Source organism: Stegodyphus dumicola, chromosome X1 (genome assembly GCF_044657685.1).
Source record: "Stegodyphus dumicola isolate Sdum_Otavi_A_Nest chromosome X1, ASM4465768v1".
NCBI lineage: Eukaryota > Metazoa > Arthropoda > Arachnida > Araneae > Eresidae > Stegodyphus > Stegodyphus dumicola.
In genome coordinates, this window is record NC_140780.1 from 23888572 (window position 1) to 23902679 (window position 14108).

At 35.4% G+C, this 14108-nt stretch overlaps 1 non-coding gene across 1 annotated transcript; it reads right to left on the reverse strand.

Annotated features, from left to right (window-relative positions):
- Positions 1–1769: 1769 nt before the first annotated feature.
- On the reverse strand, positions 1770–1842 carry TRNAA-CGC (transfer RNA alanine (anticodon CGC)). The gene has a single exon. It is a non-coding gene; the product is annotated as a tRNA-Ala (tRNA).
- Positions 1843–14108: the final 12266 nt, after the last annotated feature.

Genomic DNA, 14108 nt, shown 5'->3' on the forward strand with positions numbered 1-14108 from the left:
ATGGCGGCACTTGCTCGTAACGGCATTGGCCACTACTAAGGCTATTTAATTAATTTAATTACAGAGCCACCAAATAGGCGGCCACCGTTACCTCCTATGAAAAGACAGACAATTTTTACATTTATGCCTTCTCCGGGATCCGAACCCGGGCGCTTCGGTATCGTAGTCAGGCTCACCTAACCACTGTACCGTCTCAACGTCTTCATGCATTATACGATCTAGAAGAATTTTAGCTAGACCATTATCATAACTGATTATGGTTTCTTTGAAGCTTTTCAGTAATGTTTCTTAAGAAGACTTTTTTCATATGCATTTGTATAAGAGATATTTTATGTATTTATATGAGTAAACAGAGTCATGTCGAGAGAGAATCAAATAAGACACTTTCCTAAGGTGAGCTTGTTTTAAGTTTTAAAAGCACATTATTTATAAGAAGAGTTCATATTTATTTTTTGCCCACTTTTGGATAATCCGTATTTATGACCGAAGAAAATCGCCATATAATATTAGCGTATTTTTTTTTCGTATATAAACCTATTGTGCTGTCTATTGTCTTCTAAACTTTTGTCTGATTTATGAGTCTGTTTTCTGAAGAAGTTTATCTACGTTCCAGCAGTGTTAATCTCTAGGAATCTGTGTTCAGGCATAAAAATTTTAGCCTGAGAAGCATAGTTTTCAATTTTACAATTACCCTTACATGTTATTTTTAAAAACAATACTCTATATTAACAATCTAATGTTTTAGATTATAATAATTAAACAAATCGCTTCTTATTTAAAACTCAGTTAACATTATGCTAGTGAGTAACTTAATCAGTTGTATTTTTTTAAATAGTAAACTATGATAATATTTGTAAGGAGAGCCTTAATTTGGGGCAGATTTCTTTACTTAAATCTCCAACAATCTAGAGCTTCTTTCTTTAATTTCATATTTTACATGTTTGCTCTTAATCCCCTGTATTTTACATGGCATGCCCCTTTTCTATTTAGATTTATTTATTTATTTTTGTCACCAATATAAACCCTAGCGAGCTAAAGAATTATTGCATTCCTCTTCGCGTGTTTTCATGATGTAATTGGTAGCATGTCCAACGAGCATTTGATGATTCGTGGCTCGAATTTCGGGAAGGCCGAGTTGATTTCTCTTATTTTCTGCAGTGAAAAAGCATCAGGTCTCTAGGAACTGATTATCAAAAGGCAGTTTGATTAATACTAAGTGGAACTTAATTCAATCCACAACCAAAGCCCCAATTTTCACTCTTCTTAAACTTCATTAGCCTAAAAATACCGAAAAAAAGTGTATGGTGCTTTACAATATTGCCTGAAAAAAATTTCTATTATCATCTTTCGCCTTGAATCCGTGTTAAAAGCTTGTATAGCTTGATAATTAACCCATCTGTGACAAAATTTACCCTTATTTAAGAAATCTGCTCATCGTGGCCATGGTCTTTTTTTCTTTTGTCCTCTTTCCCCCCCCCCCACTCTTAGAGTGTTGTGTAAATTATGGGGGGAATGCTGGTGGACCACAATTTATTTACTTATTTATATTTGCTTTTATTCAAGCTCTTTTATAGTTTAGCTGTTTTAGCAGTTTTAAACTAGCACTTGTTTGGAGGGATAACTGAGAAGCCTGATTGGCTATACACATAATATTTAAAATTTAAAACTCCAAGAAAACTGAATCGTATTAAAAATATCAAATGAGCTTAAACTGAACCTCCAGCAAGACATTAGGTTATTTCGAAGCAGGAGATATGAAAAATGAACAATGCCCTCGCCGGGACTCGAACCACGGACCTCTCGAATGCGCGCCGAGCGCGCTGACCACTACACCACGAAGGCATGCTAAGAGGGCGGGAGAAATACCATATACTCCCCCTTTTAAAGGGTGACTGAGGATTAGGGGACACAGTCGCCAAATCCTGGTAGTGGAGAATCATCATCCACAACATTTTTTAGTTCGGGCGCCATGTAGAGACAGCATCTTTTTTTAAAGCAGGAGTGATGAAAAATGAGCAATGCCCCTGCCGGGACTCAAACCACGGACCTCTCGAATACATACCGAGCATGCTGACCACTACACCACGAAGGCATGTTAAGAAGGCGGGAGAAATACCTTATAACGGAACCTAGATTCTGGGGCACTAAAAGACCAACATTCAAGGGAAAAGGGATAAAATAGTTAGTGACATTTGACTTCCTCGTTTACTTAGAGGAAAAAGGACATTTGATCACAAAAGTACGCAAAGTAAGTAAAAATTTCATGCAGGAATATTTTCCGCAATTTCACTAGGTATGTGTAAGTAAGAAAATATTTTCCGGTTAAGTGGAAAGGCATAGTCTTCGTAATCATGAATACGTTCATCTGCACACGAATTTATTTAAGTAAACAGTATATTATTCTCACTAGTTATAAAAGAATTGTGCTGTCATTCTTATAGCTCTGCAAATGCTGTCACATAATCAGCACCACCTAGCAGTAGATCGGAGTGCTTTCTGCAGATTTAATTGCTATGGAAGTACGGAAGTCGATATATCCAGTCGGAGTCGCCTTAAACGTAGTCACTGTTATAAGATGGAAAAAAATTTAAACAAAAATCCTTCTCACAATTTAACATTTTTCACTTTCAGTAAGTACTGCTAGAGTATACATTGAGTAAATTCATTTATTAAATTTAATACTTTTCATATCTATGAACCGACACCTGAATGATGAAAACATCCGTAATTTTAATAGCTTTTGCTAAAATTACTTTAATTGCAGAAAGGAGAATTTTTTATTCAAAAGACTTTTAAATACTTTTTTTTAACATTTTGCAACGCATTTACTCTGCATCTGGCAGAGTTTTCTTTCAAATTCCTTGCAGTTTATAACATAATATATTTTTGTAGCATTAGAAGCAAATACATTAAAAAGGTATGTAATTATGCGGTACTAGGTTTTGAAACGTTTTAAAATAAATTAATCAGCTATAAATAATAAACTAAAGTGTTCTTTTTCTTCCAGTAATAAAGAACATTTATTTTACAATTACCCTTACATGTTATTTTTAAAAACAATACTCTATATTAACATATCTAATGCTTTAGATTATAATAATTAAACAAATCGCTTCTCATTTAAAATTCAGTTAACATTATACTATATAAAATATTCGTTTTCTTCTAAACTTTTGTCTGATTTATGAGTCTGTTTTCTGAAGAAGTTTATCTACGTTCCAGCAGTGTTAATCTCTAGAGATCTGTGTTCAGGCTGCATTTATACTTCACATAATTTTAGCCTAAGAAGCATAGTTTTCAATTTTACAATTACCCTTACATGTTATTTTTAAAAAAAAATACTCTATATTAACATATCTAATGTTTTAGATTATAATAATTAAACAAATCGCTTCTTATTTAAAATTCAGTTAACATTATACTATATAAAATATTCGTTTTCTCCTAAACTTTTGTTTGATTTATGAGTCTGTTTTCTGAAGAAGTTTATCTACGTTTCAGCAGTGTTAATCTCTAGAGATCTGTGTTCACGCTACATTTATATTTCATATAATTTTAGCCTGAGAAGCATAGTTTTCAATATTTTCTTTTCATTAAAATGGAGGAGGGGGGAATTAAACAAAAATTACAAGCCTCCAGTTTTACTGATTTATCAAGTTTCCTTTGAAAAATGTTTGTTCGATTGCAAATTTTGGGATTAAATGTTAATTCAAGCCCCAGATAATGGCTAAGTAATTAAGACCGGTGAATGCCGTAGCTCGACCCGGGTTCGAACCCATGCGAACGGTCTGATTTCGTCGATGGTTTTTATGTTTTTACCCATGTGTAACATAAATATGAGCCGGTTTCTCACCTCGACGAAGGCATTCTTTCCCTTAGGCGTATAGCCTCTGTGTGTTTTTTCGCATCCAAATGACCTAACCAACCAAATATGAATTTTTGCTGCAGAGTATGGTCGATAAGTTTCCATGCGGCAGATTGCCTCACTTATCTGAAAATTTATTTTGCCGAACTCCAGAAGATTTCCTGTGCAGTGACCTATCAATAAACAGTGTTTCTTTGATTCACCGCATTCATTCATATTAACTCCTCACAAGAAAATGATGAAGGGAAGAAAAAGCGAAAGGAGGGAAGTATTTTACTCTATTATTTTTAAGATCAGTGGGAAGAAAACACACAGTGTTTACCAATTTTCGTAGTATATAAGTACAGATTGTCCTTGTGAAGGTCATTTGTACGTTCTATCCCTTTGTATCTCCTGTCATTCACATATGGCATTGTGACAATAATTTTTTGCGAATATTACTTTTCATGTTGCTAACAAGAATAGTGATGCATGTCTGTGCACTAAAATTAAAATTATCAACTTAATGAAGTTATTTTCCTTAATAAGTTTACTTTCGGCTTTAAATTTCCTTAGTGCTACTCTTGCAACATTAAACAAATACTAAATGTATCACCTTTCAATGCCATTCGATATAAACGTGATTTTCTGCACATTCGCAACCAAACACTCTTCTTTTTTGTGCTGTTATCCCTTTAGTAAGCTGGCGATGTTGAATTTTTAGTTAAAATCTATGCTTCATATATTACAGCGTGAGAGAGACGAGAAAAAAAAATCTATGCGTAGAATGACTAAGTGTATTTTTCCTATTACAGCGGTTGTGATGTACTTACCAGTATAATGTGTGAAAGAATGAGCATGTATGCACAGTCATTAAGTTATTTTGATGTTGGAGACGTGAAACATAAGCAATATCCTCGCCCGGGACTCGAACTTGGAGTTCTCGAATACCCGCCAAGTATTCTACCGTTACACTAGGAAGGAATGCAGAAAGGAGGGAGGAATTCCTCCCCTAGATTTGATAGTAGAAAGGGAGGCAGCTATCGTAAGGGTTACCAGGCTGGGTCAAACTTCAACACTCTGGGGTCATAATTATCACCACTCGGACTACGAGGAGCAAAACAACTGCAATAACTTTCATCCAGCAGCTTTCAATCTCTCTGACGGTATCAGTATAAATGACCAACCAATTCAGAGGTACAGTAATAACCTTTTCGCAGATGGCTCCAAAACTGAGAACGGTACGGGCAGCGCCTTCTGTAGACTAGAAAATGGAGTTGTAACATTCGAGTGGAAAAGGAAATTAGGCTCGAACAACTCGGTATACCAAGCAGAGCTTCTAGCTATCAGTGCTGAAATTAGATATGCGAACACATGTCAACAGGAGAAATTCTCCATACTCAGTGATTCGGCATCAAGTCTGGCGGCTATCGCAAGTCAAAACAGCCGGAGTCCATTGGTATACAGAATTCATAAACAGCTTCTGACAATGCCTATTTCGCAAAGACCCACTTTAAAATGGGTTCCCGCTCACACAGGGATTCAAGGCAATGAAGCCGCTGACCTACTGGCCAAGCAGGCAGCCAACTGCACGGATATATTAGAAAGACCAACTAAACTTCCTTGGTCTCATATTAAGCGAACAACTTTGACAAGTCTGCTACAAAATTGGCAAAGTAGATGGACAGAGGCAGAGGTAGGACGAAGGACATTTCGCTTACTGCCAAAAGTTAACATGGAAATAAAGACCCACTGTGCTAGCCTAACACAGTTCTTGACAGGTCATGGACCATTCCCAGTATACCTGAACAGATTCAGACTTAGGGATACTCCTTTCTGCGAATGCGGAGAGGAAGGCGACACGGACCATTATTACTTCCATTGTGTACATACAAGAACCTGGCACTTGAAGAAACCAGCGGACTGTGCCTGGGCAATGTGGACGACTAACACACTCAAAAACAGAATAGCCCTTGATAAAATAGAGAAAATCTCAGGACACTGCCTAAGCAGAAACAACCGTGGATAATATTATAATATTTCAAAAGTTCAGAACTTAAAGCAGATAACCAGAATAACGCTTAGTGCCTTGCAGTTAACAATATGTAAAAACTGTTATTAGTTTATAATATTCAACCTTGTTACTCTGGAGTCTTCCCCGCCGTGATGGTATATAATTCCGTTTGGTTCATGTCCGTGGTCGGAAGCCATCATAGCGGTGCACTCACTCACTCACTCACCTTATGTACTCCCTTTTTTAAAGAACGACTGGGCATTAGGAAACCCAGTCGCCAAATCCTGATGGTGAAAAATCATCATCCATCACCTTTTAATTCGGGAGCTACTGTAGAGCCATTAGGTTATTTTGGAGCAGAAGATGTGACAAATGTGCAATGCCCTCGCCGGGACTCAAAGCTGGACCTCTCGAATACACTCTGAGTGTGCTACCGTTACACCACGAAGGCATGCAGAAAGGAAGGAGATAATCAGTATTTTTATCATCTTGATCAGTATTTTTATCATTTTGATTTCAGTGGCGAGTATTCTTTCTTTCATATGAAATTCAGTTATTTTTGAGTATTTTAGTGAATGTTTGTTTAAACCACCTTAAGAACGAAATTCTTATAAATTATTCAACAAGTGCTGAAAATGTATGTTTACTCTCTCTCGTACGTGTGAAAAAATTTTAAGTTATATTAATGTATAACGCTTAATATTCGTTAATGAAAAGTATAGAATAAAAACAGGAGCTAGGATAAAAGTTTGACAGATTACAAACCGTATGACAATGAGAGCAGCGAGTTAAGCTATCAAATGTAACTAGTGCATCGTCATTAATACCAAAGCAGTTTGCCAGCAAAGAACAAGCAACTCAGTACATCGGATTTGTTTTGCTATCTAAGCAGATCTATACAGTTATCTGGTTAAGGAAATGGGTGCTTTTGTGGAGCGCTAGCTGAAGACAACTGCACCAATTTTGCGTTGCTTATGTGGCAAGACATAAGAATCGTGTACAGTTAGTCGACTTAGCTACCGGGAGTTAAAACTCGCGAAGAAACTACTAGAGTTTTGGAAGCTCATAAGATTACTAGCCAGAAAGTGTTGTGGTCCTGATAATTTAATCTTCTTTCTGGAGGGACACCAGCGAAGACATAGAAGGGCAGTGGTTGGCTACGTTCTTCAGGCCTGTAAAAGTAGAAGAGGTCATTAGAAGTGGTGATTCTTCAATTGAGGAATCAGGTTACAGTCCTAGGCCTTATAGAGAACAACGCGTTCAACCGTTGTAATCTTATGCGTAGTATGTTAGATGAGATGACGCACATGAAAAGTAGCTATCTTCAACAGGGAGTTGACCAGGATGTTTAGGTTTGATTTCGTGAGCTTTACCCGAACAGCCAGGTCATAAGTTGATCGATATCTTAAACGAGATAGATGCCTAGATATCTTAAATGAGAGAGCATCTTGGCAGTGAGTTGGCAGAGAGTGTGCAGCGGTCCCATAGAAATGGAAGCATAAATTGTGTCGGGCTGTCTATGGTCGTGTCTCATGTACACAGCCTAGGTTTATGTTAGCCGATACAGTAGATTTGTGTCATCATCATATCGGGCCAGAACTTGTACTTCTGCGTATGAAATTTCCTTACAAGTGACATTTCAGCACATCCAAGATGGTATTGCAGGATATTTTCTAACAGCCGTAAGTAAGCCAGTAAAACAAATGAATTCCACCAAGCCGATCATAAACAATCAAGCAGCTCATGATTAGACACATGATTTTTGCAATAATATCCTTGATGGCTGGTCTCAGTGGTGCTTTTTTTTTTTTTTTTTTTTAGTTTTTCTGTGTTCTCTTCAAGAAGTTTTTGAAAATGATTTTCGCCCTTATTGCAACATCTGAAAGAAACTAGCTGAAGCCTATGACCACTATCAAGTTGTCTATATAAATGGGTTTTAAAGTAGGTATCGCAATACCAAAAACTTTAAATGCTGATATTATTGGGCTGTTTTACACAGATGATGATTTTGTACTCAGTGTATCATTATCTGAAAACTTGAAGTCATTTCGTCATAGAATGCAGAGGAAAGCTCAAGATCCATGATTTAATTGTTTTGATCGTGACTAAATTGTTGTTGATTTCACTAGCTGTCCTTCGTATGACAAGGAAGACACAGGCAGAGCTCTCATCTTTAGTACTGTAAAGAGAAGATAGGTTTTGAAAGAAAGCAAATTATTTCACAAACGAAACATTCAAAAGTAGCTGTAAGCAATTTTCTCAAATGTATACTTTGCACGAATATTTGCATAGCTCAGTAGGTAAAATGTTATAGGTATTAACCCATTATCTTATTTTTTTATCTTTACTGTCACCTCTACTTTCTTCGGCTCTCACCAGAATGCAAATCAGTTAAGACATATAACAGTTTTTATGTAGTTAAGCGAGAACTTTTGGTAGAAACCGCTGACCTTTATCTGCATATTGCTCAGTTCCAAAATTGCTTGGATAGGCTTTAGCTGTTGCTAGCCGTGTTTGCTCGAGTTATTTGAGGAGCTGTTACAGTATGACTTTGCCTTGCGAATTACGTATTTTAAATATTTAAGTTCTGCTTTGACTTCTATACTCTTTGAAATGATGATTTGTTTTGTCATTCGCGGGCTGTGTAGTTTGTTGAGTTCTGGAAGTCTAAGAAGGGGCGATAATTGAAGAAGTTAGCTTTGAAATACACCTGTTCCGTATAAGTGAACGATATAAAGTGACAGTTGTAGGATATGCTCTGATACCTGATAGAAAAAAGAAGCTTTGTAACAAAATACTTCAAAATTTAAATAAAAATATTGGATGGAATTCGAAACACATAACAATGGGTTTTGAATAAGGAGTAGTTTCGTAGGGTTTCAGTAGTTTCCCATATGTAACATAAATACGAGAAAGTATCCCTTAAAATGTCTTCCACGAAATCCATTGATAATTTTTAAACAAGCCAGAGTTTTGCTGTCACTCCGAAGCCTGAATAAAGGACGAATAGAAATTACAAATGTTTGGGAAGTAGATTTAAGGTAGTCATCAATCTTTACACAAACATGTGTTAAGAATCCATAAATATATTGCTAAAATCTATATTTATGCATTTCAATTAACTTCAACGTTACAATTCTAAGTTTATTGATAGATATTCAAGGAAGGTAGTTTCGCGATGAAATACCACTAAATTGTACAAATTATGATTACCCGTCCATCAATGAACATTTTTGTACGGAAATGTCCCTGATTTCGATTTGTGCGAAAGTGCCACTAAACCAGTTGATGGTAGAGGGTGTCACTGGCTAAATATCCCGTTCACTTCTAATCCACGGATCCAGTACTTTGACAGACAACCGTTATTTTACTGACGTTTAAATGCCAATGGTTGTGACATATCTTCGGGACCTCCCTCTCCTACCTTTTAACAGGGCGATGCGAAATCTCATACTATCCGTCCTACGTTTCCACAACAGAGAGAAAGTTCAGCAGCTGCCTTAGCCGAAACGTTCTCCAGATCTCTCACCAGTTGAAACTGACGGACGAATAGTTGCAGAGAGACAGGCACGACAGCATTAGCCACTAATACAATTGATGAACACTGGCACAAAATTGAAGTTGCATGGACTAAAATACTTGTAATTACTATTCAAAAGTCTGTTAAAACTTCATACCCAGTCTTATAACATCTGCTGCAGTTGCCAGAGTTAGATGCTCGGGGTACTCACGCCCGCATGCTCTGTGCCTCAATGACTTGAAATTTAACTCATTTTATCCTTCCGTTATATGTAATTGTAAAGCAAGTACTATTCTGCTGACTGATTTCCTTAATAAAGCAGTGTTCCTTAACAAAGTTCCTTAGCAGCAGTGACTCAAGAATTCTTATTTCTTGCCGTACCTTACGTTCACAATACGTGCTATCATCATACATTGAAAAGAGTGTGCTAAAATATAACGAATTCGCTACTCGAAGGGACTACTCTTTATTATTATGTGTGAATTAGTTTGTGAGACAGAATAGATATTTAAACAGCAAGTTTTAAGAAACTAGTCGTTTCTTATCGAGAAAGAATAAAATGATATGTTTGGCAACATATATATATATCTAAAAGTAGAAAGTAGTAAATCATAACAACGTGAGACCTAGTTGGTCAAAAACGGCGCGTTGAGCTGCAAATTTTAAAACAGATTTATAAGAAAAGGAGAGGTAAAAATTAGCAGCTAATGATTAGACACATGATTTTTGCAATAATATCCATTTCTGCTTTGATGGCTAGTCTCAGTGGTGCATTTTTTTTTTTTTTTTTTTTTTAGTTTTTCCGTGCACTCTTCAAGAAATTTTTGAAAATGATTTTCGCCCTTATTGCAACATCTGAAAGAAACTATCTGAAGCCCATGACCACTATCAGTTGTCTATATAAATGGGTTAAAGTAGGTATCGCAATACCAAAAACTTTAAATGCTGATATTATTGGGCTGTTTTACGTAGATGATGATTTTGTACTCAGTGTATCATTATCTGAAAACTTGAAGTGATTTCGTCATAGAATGCAGAGGAAAGCTCAAGATCCATGATTTAATTGTATTGATTGGAGGGTCGTAAAGAACATTTGAAATTGGATTATTTTTGTTTCTCTTTCAAAATGAATTACAAATTGCCTAGGGTTCTAATTTGCTTTATATTAATTTATCTTTTGTTTTTATTTTCAATTAAAAACTCAAAACACATAGAAAAGTATTATAATAAAATAGAAATAAAAATATGCATTTGTCAAATTTTATATTTATATTCTGCGATCAGTATTTGTAGAGGAATTTTTTATTCTTTTTAGCGGAAAATGAAGAAGTGAGTTTACTTCTTTTTAAATGCATATTAAAGCCTTACTGAAGATGGCAGATAAAAATAAAAAAAAACTTAGTAGCTGATATATCTCGGCGCAAAACTGAGTTTTATGAATATTAAAATTCAGTGACAAACACATCAAACTAATAAACACCCTATTTCGAAGTCCTTGATGTCTGTGGGGCACGGAGAGGAGTGACACCCGACCATCTGTCGCATCTCATCGGCTGAAGTTCAGGACTATCTTCTTGCGCCTCTCCCCGTTTGTTATGTCCCTCAATCGGCCTAACGGTGAGAAACGAGTGCAGCAACGTGCTGAAAAATTTGGTAAAAGGTTGAGGGGGGAAGAAAAAATCCGTGGGTAAGCTATGTATGCATGCGTCGGATCGATGCAGGCGTCTTGCCTCGGGGGCTAAGCGCTCTCTGCTCGGAAAGAGAGAGAAGGCGGCCTTGGCTTCCAAACATCACCCGAGGGTTAGCGCTGCGCCAATCGGAGATTGCGAAGTAAAAGAGAGAAAAAATCCTACCCAGAGAGCGCCCTCGAGGCAACGACGGCACATTCGTCTGATGGTATCGCCTTCTTTTGGCGAATTTTAGGAGTCCTTACTGGCGAAGACTCTTATAAGACTATTCGACTGATTATTCATAAGATGTTTTTATGAGAATAGGCGGAAATGAAACGGAAACTGATATTTTTAATCAGTAAGTTACATAATTGGGTAACTTATTTCGAGGATAAGGCTTTTCATGTTGTATGGATACATTGCATTGTTGATCCGATAAAAAAATGGATAATTATGCATAGATTTTAAGCTGGAGTTTTCGTCATACGTAACAACAACCTTAATAAATTCAAACTGGATTAAAATCCTGTCTTAATGGAGGGTAATTATGCATAGATTTTAAGCTGGAGTTTTCGTTATACGTAACAACAACCTTAATAAATTCAAACTGGATTAAAATCCTATCTTAATGGAGTGATACATTCGTATTTCAAAAGCTTGAAAACTCTGAATTTAAATTAATTTGTAATTACTAGGGGGGATTAAAAATAGAACTGTTACAAAAAGAGAAATTTTAGTGGATAAAAGAACAAGTTACATTTTTTACTCGACTTTTGATATTAAGGTTTATTTAATATTTAAGGAAAGAAAGGCTACTCTCTTAAGGAAGATTTTTCACGGAAAAGAGTCTTACATTTTCCTTAAACGTTTAGAAAACTTCCTCTGGACAGCTCGTTCCCTGGGTTTTCACTGGAGGACGACCAGCATTCAGCCGTAATATATCCGTTCCATCACTGGTTGTCAGATTCATAAAACAATTCTCACTTTTAGCAATAGTTAAATTCGTCTTTTAGTAATAATCAGCAACAGTAAAGTTCTCTTAATTTAGGATAAGGATGTACTAATTAAAAACTAAAAGCATGATGATATTATCTTAACTTAAAAGTTCTTTTCTATATCTGTAGTATCTTGCTAACATAATTTTTACACTTTGAATAGTGTACAGAGTCCATATACTATCGCCTCTTATCTTGTGCTTTTTGTAGAATTGGAGTAAATGAAATTCAGTTTTCCCCAAGAAAGTCCTTAACAAGGTATCTCTTCCCTATTACGCTAATAGGCATCCAGTGTATTGCCATAAATAATTAACTAAACAACTAATCTAAATGGCATGTATTAGATTTTTTAAAATATTTAAAAAACCACCGAAATCACACAAACATAAGTATTTTAGTTATTCTTGTTACAAAATCTTCTTTTACTTTAATGCTTTTTATTTATTTATTTATTGTTGAAAAATGTTGCAATGCGCAAAACCTGTAAATCTGGTGATTAGGATACTTGTTTCGTTTAATTCGAATGCAAGACTGCGGATGGTATTTGGATGGAGGATAATACATATCCTTCGTTGTTTCGCCCGAGGTTTCCTGAAGTATTCAGAGTGTAAAATAATACGTTCAGAACACTTGGGAAACATAGCGTATTTCTACTAGACGTTTGCCATTTGCATGTGCATTATAATTATACACAGGCCCACTACTACTTTACAGGCATTACAGTTTTTTATTGCAGGAGACTTAAAATAATGCGCAGGGCCCTTGCCGGGGCTCCAGCCTGGACCTTTGGAATACCCGTCGAGTGTACTACCTTTACACGATGAAGGAATGGTGGAAGAAGGAAGAAAATACCTTATGCTACCGTATCGATAATTTTTTTGTTAGTACTTCCCCTTTTTTTAATTTTAGGATTCAAACTTTTTCCTTTCATCCTGAATTAAACTGTAGATTTTCTGATTACTCATTTAAATAGTATACTTTCAGACATGGCGCTTAATATAATACGTAATAAGACAATGGAAATAATTTGAGGCGCATATCAGTTTATCTACAATAATGTTTTAGCATGACATTTATTGGTTTCAAAAATTATTTTTAGGTTAAAATCGCGTTAAATCGAGAACTTATTTGAGATCTGGCAATTCAGTAGCAAAATTCGGCGATTAAAGTCAACAACAGAATGAGCTTCTTTTTTGGTAATTTTCTACATACTTTCTTTGTAATCTGCAAGACAGGAAAGATAACACATTAAAGAAGATAATATTCTGAGTATTTCAGATGTGAGTATAACCTACTCACATCTGAAATACTTAGAATATTATCACAGTATGCACATTAAAAACAGCAGAGCAAAAAATTAACCACTTTAAAATGTATACTAATGTGTATAAAAAGGAATTAATTAATAAATTTCGAATACTAATATTTTTTTTTTTTTTTTTAATCAAGCACTATAAATAACGAATGTACGAATCTCTGTATTTTCATTTTGAAATACGGTATACATATGTTTGATTATGAAGGTTGGTAATATTGAATGTAATTTATGTTGTTCATGTCGGAGTGTAAAAGTTATGTAACAAAATATTGCTATGATAAAAGTACCTAAAATAAAATAACAATGAAAACTAAATAAAAAGTCTGAAAGCTTTCAAATTTTACTTTAAGCCCAAACGGGCGTTTTTTTAACTTTTTGTGTATTACCTTTATTTATTAAATTTCATGGTTCTTGCACTTAAGCCGTAAACTTCAATTTAACAGTAATATCGCAAAATAATTTTTAAATGAGCATATCTTTAGAATTTCCGATACACAGTCTCGCGAGCTAGAGATAAAAATGTTTTTCTTTTTTCGTACAGTGTTGCCATTGCTTGCTTTGGAATCGTTGAGTTTGTTAATAAAAATTCGTCAAGGGTTACAAAATATGAAATCGATAATAAAACAAATTTCAAATTCCACATTATCGCTTCCAGATGCCTATATTCGGTTGAGGATTACGTTATTCAAAATTGGATGGCTCTAGGTACCGTTGTTTTATCACAATGCGAGAAACATGCATACATTT